We start from the raw sequence: 12,066 nt of genomic DNA, 5'->3' as shown, positions 1-12,066 counted from the left end.
AAGGCCAAACTGCATGTGTCTTTTACAATCAGACAAAATTTCTTGATTAAAGATTAACTAAAGTTTTCACAGGTCTTCCTCACCCTCACTCTTCAGTTTTGACATAGCACTTTTCATCACATTTTCTGTGTATCTGGAGCTTTTAAAATATTAGATTATTGTTCAAAACACCATTTTAACTAAATACTCCATTGTAACTTGCTTCCACCACCTGCAGCATTTCTCTATTGTGCGGGAAAGCAGCATCCCAAAACAAACCTACAATTCTTCACGGCTTGGCCCAAATCCTCAGCTGGTGTAAATCAGTCCAGTTCCATTGACTCCACACTCTTTTGTAAGGATGACTTAAGAGTCCTAGCTGCGATAACAACATAGCTTTGACTTCAATAGAGCTTTGTCGATTTGCACCAGCTAAGGATCTGATCCTTTAGGTTCAGCTACAGAAAATCTGCATTAAAAATCCCTATATATTTATGCCCTGGCAAATCAGGAAGGGGATCTGACGATCTTATCTGCATTTCAGTTTAGAATCTTTGAGCTCAGCAGAACATGCATATCTGGATACTACGTCAGCTGTGCTGCCAGGAGAGGCGAGAGACTACATAAAAACAACCTTCCTGCCAACTACACTGAAAGGAGTTAAGCTAAGGTACTCGAGGTGGAAAGTATTCAAGATTCCACAGCAGACTTACTTTCAGTGGTAGAGTGGTGAGCTGGCACTGTGCAGTGCCCAATACAGTGGGAGCATTTTTGCAGCCTGTCTAACGTGAGGACACAGTAGGGTAACTGTTAAACCCCCAAGAAAGTAGAGCTATGAAGTAGAATAAACGTGTATCCTTTAGGATTTTCTTTTGCGGGCAAAAGATTCACCCACCCTCTTTAACCGTGCTGGGTAATATAAGTCTTTTAAGTAAAGTCACTCGAGAGAAATAATCGTTTTTAAGATACATCATGATCTAATGTTTCTCTAAGTCAGAAATGCAGAACGATCCTGTTAATGCTGAAAAGCCACATCCAAAATGCAGCTAACGGCTTGTTACACATCAGCTATTTTCCTTTCCACGGCACGGCCACTGCAGTCAACTGTCAGGGGCTTGGGTTCATCATTCAGAGACTGTCCTGATCTCCCAAGAAACTACTGTTCCACCAGAACCTCTTCTTTGCCAAGCTTGGAAGCTGGCCTTGCTCTCCTTAGTACATGCACACATGGCATGAAACAATGCGCAGGATCTTTCAATGAACTTCAGTGGGCCCTCAGCATCCACTGAGATCATTGAGAGCTATGAAAGAAGAAAACAGATCCCAGAAGCATGCAAGAAGCTTTGCAGGGCATGGTTTCTGCCTGTGTGATAGAGCCATTGTTGTATCTGTCTGGGATGTACAGAGCAAGGGTTTATGTTGTCATACACAATGATCATACAATCAAACTGTCGCTATAAGTTTTGCTGCACTAGGCTGCTGCCTGGCTTAGCCAGTCCTATGCCGGACAGGTTAAGTATTTGCATTGCCATGGGCTGCAGGGGGAAGATTGTCTACAGAGCTCAGTTCCCATAAGAACAATAATTGCTGTTGGATGCTGAGTTCTGTTGTATATCTGGGTGTACATGTCTTGCCTTATGACTGCCATTGACTAAAGGAGGAAGAACTCAGGGCAGCATTGATAATTTATCTGCAAGGGCATTCCTTCCCTGCCACTTGTGATTTGGGGAAGGCTTTGCCTCTTGTTCTTGGGCACGGTCAACATAAAACCAATGTCTGAAAAAAATTCCTTGCCCCTGTTTCTAATTAGACCCCAGTTTATTCATGTTGAGAGGAATTTAAACGTGTACCATTTTTTGGCATTTAGACCTTTGCTTTTTTTTAAAACCATCTCAATCAATTTAGACACTGGAGATACTAGTCAGTTTCACTTTCAAGTTCTTTACTAGCACCATCACCTAATCCTTGTTTGGTTTCACCAGAGGACAAAAAGGGTGGTGGGACAGTTGTTTTCAGTGATTTTCCTTTCCAGCTCTTCACATCTGTTTTTTTTTTTCTGCCCACACACATTTTCTGGAGCAGCCACCAGACCTAAAAGCTACAATAGCTGGTGCTTTCCCTTTAATTCACTTCTGGATGCTTGGTCTGAAATAATGAATGGTTTTATAGTCAATCAACTACTAATTCATAAATGTCAGGCCCCCTTCCCACTTCCTCCTCTCATTTCCACCCCTCTTGAAGGGAGCAGCGAGCTGGCAACAGAAGTAGCAGCGGCGTATGCCATTTACAAAGATGGATGTTTTCACACATATGATTTAAAAAGACAATTATACTCAATTACTTCAAGTGAGCTCACGGTGATGCATTTCTAAACAGCCATTGGAGGTGCAATATGATGACTGGCACAATGAATTTGCTAGGTTTTATCTAATAAAGGCAATCCCTTGTTTTAGACTTATCTGCTCATCATTGCGGCCTTCAATAGAGCAGAAAATTTATAAATAACTAGCAGACTTTGTATATTTAACTTAGAACCCTACTGATAAGTGTCAGAACTGAGTGATCTGCAGTGGTGGGACAAAGCCCTTAACAGGGGGAGTCTGGGGAAGTCTCTGCCATGGGAAAATGGTTTGATAATACTTGCTTGTTTGGTACAATATGGTGCATTCCAGAAGGCAAAAAAAGGGGGATCTTTAAAAGTACTATGTCGCTCTGAAGCAGGGATAAACCTCTGGCACTTGCTATTCAGAAATAGAGGCAAGAGAGTGATCTGTACCTGAGGCAATGGGGGGGAAAAATCAAAGTGGTATAAAATGAGAGAGTGACAATGAGCGTATGAGTCTTTTACACAAAAATGATGTTGCTCTTAGGTATGTTTATAGCATCTAGATACTAAGCAGATGGGTACGTTAGCAACGCACAGAGTGAAAACCACCCCTACTCAACTGCTACTCGTAAAGGAATGTGTCTGCGGTGTTGCCTGGTTTGATTAGGGAAAAAGTCTCTGTTACCTGTCCTCACTTGCCTGAGCTGATCTAGTCAGTTGTTATTAACAAGACATGGGCTGCCCACTGCCTCCTTCCCAGTCAAAGACCATCCAACCTTCCAGCATCAGACAAAGAAAGGATGAAGAAGTGATGCGAGGTTCTTACCCACGAAAGCTTATGCTCCCAATACTTCTGTTAGTCTTAAAGGTGCCACAAGACCCTCTGTTGCTTTTTACAGATTCAGACTAACACGGCTACCCCTCTGAAGTTTAAAGGGGACGTCCCTGAGCTGAAAATCCCAGGAAGGGAGCAAGTATCAGAGGCAGATAGTTTTTGAGGCAGACACTGATTATCTCCAAGGACAAGAATGTGCTTCAAGGGAAATTTGTGCAGAATATATTTTTTGCATAACGAGCAAAAAAGAGTTTTCTAAATCACCGTCAACACCACCTCATTTCTCCTTCAGAAGAAAAGGCCAGTTGGAAAAAGGTGACATGAACAGCTTTAAATGGAATATATTTCTTTGAGATCTCTCATTAGCAATGATGTGTACCATATGTATATAATCTATATTAATATGCTAATAAGCTGACCAGTATGTATGTCACCATTGCCCTCTACTGGATGGAATCAGAATTGTATAGCTGTGTTGCATGGACCCCATTCTGCTAGTTTTCCTTCAGCTCAGTTGGTACAAGTCTGGCAGTTTGGAGCAGGAGGATCAGAAGCCCCAATAGTGCTATGAAGTCTAGCCCCAATAGTGCTATGAAGTTCCTCAAATAACCTTCTGAAGCTTACGTTTCAGATTCTGTTTTTCGCACACTAGCTGGTGAATTAACAAACCCATAAAACAGCATTTTCCAGCATTCCTGGACCAATTGTCATAATGTTGTTAACTCTCTTAGGGTAAAAACAGAATCCCAAAGTCAGGACTTGAGAGACAGGTTCCTCTCACGTATTTTCCAAATACTGGGTCATATCCTCAGATGGTATAAATTAGCACAGATTCAGTAAAACCAATGGAGTGATGCCAGTTTACACCAGCTGAGGATCTGTCTCATTAGCTCACTGTTCTAATGTTTCAATTTTTTAACCCTGCACACATGTTCTTTTGCTGATGAGATCCAACATTACTCAGGTTTTTTTTTTTTTTTTTGCTTTGCAGTTCATTTAATTTTGAAATATTGTTTTGAAGGAGTCAAGTCAAAAACTATCTGCCAATGGACAGTGCTCTCCAGAAACACAAACAAGGGGGAAAAACTCAACCGGTTTGTAATACACTGATCTGAAAATGGCAAACAAATCCCCTTAAAGGATGGCTTACATTACTATTGTGTTTATTGCAGCTGGCCTTTATGCTGGGGTAGCAACTGAGTCTTGGATCCTAGAGAACTCAGTGATGTTACACACAACTAAAAGTTTTTAGAGGTTTGTGCATGCCTTCTGATATGCATGTGGGGATCCCACTAAAGTTTTTTGGAGTCCCATGCATTCCACTCTGGCCAGAAGATGGAGGAGAATAATGTGGTCTTCCATAAGGATGCTCCATCAAACAAACTTCCCTCCTAGAATAAGTAGCTCAAGGTATGAGCTGTGGCAGTTCTGCAAATGTACCACACTCTTTTTATAATCAAAAGGAAAAAGCCTGTGTAAAACAAAGAGGCAGTTGTCAAGATAAAGAAAAAGAATCTCTTTTAACATTGTTTGTGTTTTATTAAATGAACTTTTTTCCAAATCTGAATTCATTTTAGGGAATCTAACACCATACGTCACCTGTTAACATTCAGAATCCACATAAAAGGTGGGACTGTTTAACATTTCAAGCGGATGGCTTATAAAAAAAAGGGGTAAACTAAGTAATGGACCTACACACAAATAAGTACCTGCTATTAAGGGATCTCAGAGCATTTTGCAAACATTAATGAATTGAGCCCCATAGCACCTCTGGGAAGTAAGCAAAACTGTCATACCTTTTTTTTTACTGATGGGGAACAGAGACACAGCAAGGGTAAGTGATTTGCCCAAGGTAACACAGTAAAATTAGTGTCAGACCCCTGATTAGAACCGAGAAGTCCAGGCTCTTAGTCCATTGCTGTGACAAATAAACCAACACAACTAGTTATAAAACTTACATCCAATATAAACCACAGATCCCTGGAAAAATGTCATTGTTATCTGGGATGCAGCTGAGTGAAAGTTGAGGACCAAAGCAGGGCAAAGGGGGGTTTGCTTACAAATCAATGGCACAATCTGACTCCCTGAAAGATAAGCAACTGCAGCTCCCAAGGCCTGCAGGGCAGGCCACAGCACCTCACAGGCATAGGCCCTAAATTGGGGTGTGGGCGATCTAGGACGTGGGTTCCACATTAGCCACTACTGCCTTCACCCACAGCAACAGGAGCTCCCATGTTTCCTCTAAGATGCTCCAAAGGGGTTCAAATCCTGAGAACTGTGTTGCATTGATGAGGGTTAAAGACAGAAATGTCCACAGACATAAGAACAGCCATACTGGGTCAGACCAAAGGTCCATCAAGCCCAGTATCCTGTCCTCTGACAGTGGCCAATGACAAGTGCCCCAAAAGGAATGAACAGAACAGGTTATCATCAAATGATCCAGGCCCTGTCACCCAATCCCAGCTTCTGGCAAACAGAGGCTAGGGACACCATTCCTGCCCATCCTGGCTAATAGCCATTGATGGACCTATCTTCCATGAATCTATCTAGCTCCCTTTTGAACCCCGTTATAGTCTTGGCCTTCACAACACCTTCTGGCAAGGAGTTCCAGAGGCTGACAGTGCGTTGTGTGAAAAAACACTTTCTTGTGTTTGTTTTAAACCTGCTACTTATTAAATTCATTTGGTGGCCCCTGGTTCTTGTATTATGAGAAGGAGTAAATAACACTTCCGTATTTACTTTCTCTATACCACTCATGATTTTATAGACCTCTATCATATCCCCCCCTTAGTCGCCTCTTTTCCAAGCTGAAAAGTCCCAGTCTTATTAATCTCTCCTCATATGGCAGCTGTTCCATACCCCTAATAATTTTTGTTGCCCTTTTCTGAATCTTTTCCAATTCTAATATATCTTTTTTGAGATGGGGCAACCACATCTGCACACAGTATTCAAGGTGTGGGCGTACCATGGATTTATATAGAGGCAATATGATATTTTCTGTCTTATTATCTATCCCTTTCCTGATGATTCCCAACATTCTGTTTGCTTTTTTGACTACCGCTGCACATTGAGTGGATGATTTCAGAGAACTATCCACAATGACTCCAAGATCTCTTTCTTGAGTGCTAACAGCTAACTTAGACCCCATCATTGTATATGTATAGTTAGGATTATGTTTTCCAATGTGCATTACTTTGCATTTATTAACATTACATTTCATCTGCCATTTTGTTGCCCAGTCACCCAGTTTTGAGAGATCCTTTTGTAGCTCTTCGCAGTCTACCTGGGACTTAACTATCTTGAGTAGTTTTGTATCATCTGCACATTTTGCCACCTCTCTGTTTACCCCTTCTTCCAGATCGTTTATGAATATGTTAAATAGGACTGGGCCCATACAGATCCCTGAGGGACACCACTCTTTACCTCTCTCCATACTGAAAACTGACCATTTATTCCTACCCTTTGTTTCCTATCATTTAACCAGTTACCAATCCATGAGAGAACCGTCCCTTTTATCCCATGACTGCTTATTTTGCTTAAGAGCCTTTGGTGAGAGACCTTGTCAAAGGCTTTCTGAAAATCTAATTACACAATATCCACTGGATCCCCCTTGTCCACATACTTGTTGACCTCCCTCAAAGAATTCTAGTAGATTGTTGAGGCATGATTTCCCTTTACAAAAACCATGTTGACTATTTCCAAACAAATTATGTTCATCTATGTGTCTGACAATTTTGCTCTTTACGATAGTTTCAACCAATTTGCCCGGTACTCAAGTGAGGCTTACTGGCCTGTAGTTGCCAGGGTCACCTCTGGAGCCCTTTTTTAAAAATTGGCATCACATTATCTATCCTCCAGGCATTTGGTACAGAAGCTGATTTAAATGATAGGTTACAGACTACAGTTAGTAGTCCTGCAATTTCACATTTGAGTTCATTCAGAACTCTTGGGTGAATATCATCAGGTCCTGGAGACTTATTACTGTTTAGTTTATCAGTTTGTTCCAAAACCTCCTCTAACAACACCTCAATTTGGGACAGTTCCTCAGATCTGTCACCCAAAAAAAATGGCTCAGGTTTGGGAATCTCCCTCACATCCTCAACAGTGAAGACCGATGCAAAGAATTCATTTAGTTTCTCCACAATGGCCTTATCGTCTTTGAGAGCTCCTTTAGCATCTCGATCATCCAGTGGCCCCACTGGTTGTTTAGTTGGCTTTCTGCTTCTGATATATTTAAAAAAATTGCTATTACTTTTGGCGTTTTTGGCTGGCTGTTCTTCAAATTCTTTTTTGGTCTTTCTGATTATATTTTTACACTTCATTTGCCAGAGTTTATGCTCTTTTCTATTTTCCTCATTAGGATTTATCTTCCACTTTTTAAAGCATGCCTTTTTGCCTCTCACTGCTTCTTTTAATTTGTTGTTTAACCACGGTGGCTCTTTTTTGGTTCTCTTACTATGTTTTTTAAATTGGGGTATACACCCACCTCTATTATGGTGTCTTTAAAAAGTTTCCATGAAGCTTGCAGGGATTTACTTTAGGTACTGTACCTTCTAATTTCTGTTTCACTAACCTCCTCATTTTTGTTCCCCTTGCTGAAATTAAATGCTACAGTGTTGGTCTGCTGTGGAGTTTTCCCTGCCACAGGAATGTTAAATTTAATTATATTATGGTCACTATTACCAAGCAGTCCAGCTATATTCACCTCTTGGACCTGATCCTGTGCTCCACTTAGGACTAAATCAAGAATTGCCTCTCCTCTTGTGGGTTCCAGGACTAGTACTCCAAGAAGCAGTCATGTAAGATGTCAAGAAACTTTATCTCTGCATCCCGTCCTGAGGTGACATGTACCCCGTCAATATGGGGATAGTTGAAATCTCCCATTATTATTGAGTTTTTTATTTTAATAGCCTCTCTAATCTCTCTGAGCATTTCAGAGTCACTAACACCATCCTGGTCAGGTGTCTGTAATATAGCCCTACTGCTATGTTCTTATTTTTTAAGCATGGAATTACTATCCATAGAGATTCTATAATACAATTTAGTTCATTTAAGAATTGTACTTCATTTGATTCTAAGCTTTCTTTCACAAATAGCCCACTCCCTCACCAGCACGACCTGTGCTGTCCTTCTGACAGAGCTCAGAGACCAGCCATCATGGGGTCACAACTGCCTCTGACAAAGGAAAGAATGTGCAAGGGCTACCTCAGAAAAACTCAAAGCAGCTGCCACAAAACAATCCCGAGCAGCAAATGAACATGTGTTAATGATTACACTGTGCCTGTGCTGGTACCTTTGTATTTCTGGAGGCAATCCATTTTGGCAGTGGGGATGCCATTAAGCCTGTAGCTGAAGTTTGCAACACCATCTCCCTTTGTTCAGGTATGCTGATTTTGAAACGAAAATAAGAGTCAAAGCTGACTTCAAACAACCCCATCAGCCATTTGTTGGGGTCTATAAAACTCTGAGGCATCAGCAGATGCACTTTCTAAGCAATCCCACCTCTAAAGCAAAAATGCTTCTTACTGTCCACTAGATCCTTTTCCTCCAGCCTGTACAAATCTCAGTCTCTTTTCAAAGCAAGATTAGCGATACAATTAACATTAAGAGTCCTTCAGTCAATCATCTTCTCAAGGGAACCAGAGGAGCAAAGCTACAATTAAATGGGAGAAAAGATTCACTTTGCTTTTACATTTTAAAAAATCCCATTTTAATTCAGTCCTCATCTACACAAAGCATTTGAAAGGAATGGATTCTGGTCGAGAATTACTGAGTTTGAAGTGACGGTAAATTTCATTTTGGGTTTTAAAAGACAAATAACGATAAATTTTTGACGTTAATCCCTTGGGATTAAAGATACTACTCGTGCCAAGTAGTATCTTACTCTGTGAAAAGTCCCATTGAAATCAATGGGACTAATTGCAGAATAAATTACATTAAAGATCGTCGGATAATGTGATCCCCATTATTACAGAAGTACCTAAAACAGACCTACAGCTATTACTCAGCATGTCTAAAGGGTGGCAGAATCTGGCCCTCAGTGTTTGTGTATGTGTGCGTGTGTGGCTACTTGACTTGCTTTGATATTTGTTTCCTTGGAGTTTAAATATTGTGGTTGGACTACCGACCCCACTGCAAAGCACCCAAGGGTTGTAGGTATCTGAAGGGAGATGTTTTGGTGTTTATGTGACGTCCGCAGAATAATGATCTCGCTGTTTAAGTGAGTTGGGCAAATGAATGAGCACAAGAAAAACATCTTTGCTGAAAGCACAGCCAAAGTTAATGCACCATTAATAATGGTCCGAGTGAATTATTGAAGGAGATAATAGGGTTGGGGTCAGAGAAGGTCTGAGACAAAGAACAGGGAAAATTGGGTCACAGAAACATGACAGAGCAGATCACATTGGTACGGCTATGGGATTCTCCTTAGATGAAGTCATGTATTACCACACAGAATATTAACTGCCTTGCAGGGAAAGCCATTCCCCGGGCTACCAGCCAAATCAATACAGGATGAAGAGAGAAAAAATAGCAGAAACAAAAAACACACAGTAGCTGTCACTTAACAGTCCATCAACCCCCATTTGAGAGCTTAACATTAATATTGCATCTTTAGAGCAGTTTACAAAATATGCCACACACAGAAAGTGTGTGCATACTTTAAAGGGGATAATTATGTGGTTGCTAATTACACCTGTCTGCACATTTTTAATTTAGAGATGAGCACGTGTCTTGCAGAATAATAGTCTTCCCTCCCCAAATTTTACTGCACCATTTTTTAGGCAAGGGTTTTGATGCATCAGTGGCAACAATACCCCTTTCTGTAATGAGCTAGCATGGTCTATATATAGGTTAAACAGGAGCCGTAATTTCCATTTCTAGCTCCCCCACTGATTCGCTGAATGACATTACGTTATTTACTCACCTCTGTGTGTGAGTTTCCCCCATCTGTAAAATGGACATAATACCTGCCTACCTCTGAGGATTGGTTAATGTTCCTACAGCACTTTAAGAAGTAATGTGTTAATTAAATATTCAGTATGATGTCAATATTCATAAGACTCCCACATGCAGGACCATCAACAGGGCTGCATCAGGCATGTTTTTCTTCTGTTTGCCTTGTTAGTATTTTGTTTGGTTTTCATATTGTATGATTTAATTATTATTTGTTAATTATTACTCTATTTTAATTAGCTGTCCAACCACCTTGACTAGGTGACTCGAAGGAAGGAGGAACTTCGGGACTAAAATTATTAACAACTACCGGGCTCACTGGCACTTCACTCTGCTGTACTTTGGGGCCACTCAAAACTTCACAGCAACAACAGGGATACAACGAAGTGGGTCCCACTCCTAAAAGCAACTGGTTGCTCTAGGGGAGAATCTCCCTTAGCTTCTAGCCATCTAGTGCATGTGACATATATAAGCAGATCTGTTTCCATCCAGTAGAGGGCAGTGGTCAATTTCATTTTCTCTCTCACACGTACACCAGTTATTACAAAGATGGTATAATCCTGGTTCCGAACACCATTTTATCTGGTGGGCAGAAAGCAGCACACTTGGTGCAACTAAAGGAAGGGCCTAGGGAAATGACCTCTCCAACCAATTAAGAAATTACAATAGAGGCTACTGAAAGGGAATCCAGACCAGTTTCTCAGGCAAATGGAATGGTAGTGATATGTACAGCCTTTTCAGGTGTAAAGTGGGAGGAGCTAATGCTCTGATTGGCATGGGACACATGAGAAGTAAACCACCAGTAATAATGACAAATATTTTGCACTTCTTCAGCTCGCTGCACCAGATAATCTCAGAAGCATTTAACAAACTAGTCCCCACAACACCCCTACAAAATGAGGATTAGCATCCTCATTGTCCTCCTTTTACATCGGGGAAACTGAGGCACAGAGAGGTGAAATATCTGGAGTTATGTCACACAGTGATACACATGGTAGAGCTGGAAATGGAATCAAGAATACAACTCCTAGCCCTCCTCCTCTAATAGACAATATTCCCTTAATCCCAGACAAGAAAACCCAAACCTCAGTTTGATCACAGTACAATTTAAAGAGTACAGGCTTCTTTGCCTTTCTTCCAGAAAACAGTAATAACACCATATGCTGAGTTACTGAATCTGCAATTAAGTCCCTCTTCTCTCTGCTTCTGCAAGAGAAGTTACTGCAGTATGCAGACTTTGGATGTTACTCTTCATGTAGTGCTTATTATGCATAATATTTTATAAACCATCATTGCTCATGGTATTACTAGGACATCCTCATTGTAAAATACCCCATTGTGTATTGCACACGCCACCACATAATAAAAACAATATTTGGTGCCTTGCCAGAGGTCTTTCTAGGCAAAACATAAGGTATTTCGTCAGATTCAGATCTTTGGTGAAAAATGAGATGTTTCACCTTTAAGGAATATTGGAGTAAAGTTTCCTTGGAACTGTAGCAGCACATGGCTGGCTATGTGCAGTAGTAAACTGAGCCAGCACTGAGGGGATTGGTTAAACAGGTTTATTCCATCACAGAAACAGTTCTATTGTTTCAGATCAGGTGGAAGAACAAAGGAAAGGATCTCTGGAGAGTTTGAGGGCTGCTTTTATTTGATTTACCCAGACAAATCCCTGAAGGTATGTGGAACTAGAATGCTGCAGTCTTGTACATTCAGGCTGCTGGTACTTGCTTCTCTGTGAATTTACAATCATTCTGATACATGTGCACCACAAGAGCTGAACATGAATTTATTCCACAGAACACCTGGTAGGAAGGGGCACAAGGAGCACATGCCATTCACCAGGCTGCAGAGCACTGACAGACATGTGCAATGTGCATTAGGCCATTCCAGGAAGAGAGAACATACCACGATGTCGTCATGAAGGAAACAGCTTCAGGAAGCTGGAGAGCACCAGTCTCAATGCAAC

The 12,066-nt window shown here is 41.1% G+C and overlaps 1 protein-coding gene across 1 annotated transcript in view; it reads right to left on the bottom strand.

The window, feature by feature from the left end:
• Positions 1 to 12,066, bottom strand: part of GLI2 (GLI family zinc finger 2) — a 249,383-nt gene that overhangs the window by 95,083 nt on the left and 142,234 nt on the right. The window lies entirely within an intron of this gene.

Source organism: Trachemys scripta, chromosome 11 (genome assembly GCF_013100865.1).
Source record: "Trachemys scripta elegans isolate TJP31775 chromosome 11, CAS_Tse_1.0, whole genome shotgun sequence".
In the NCBI taxonomy this organism is placed as follows: Eukaryota; Metazoa; Chordata; order Testudines; family Emydidae; genus Trachemys; species Trachemys scripta.
This window is presented reverse-complemented; position numbering and strand designations above follow the sequence as displayed.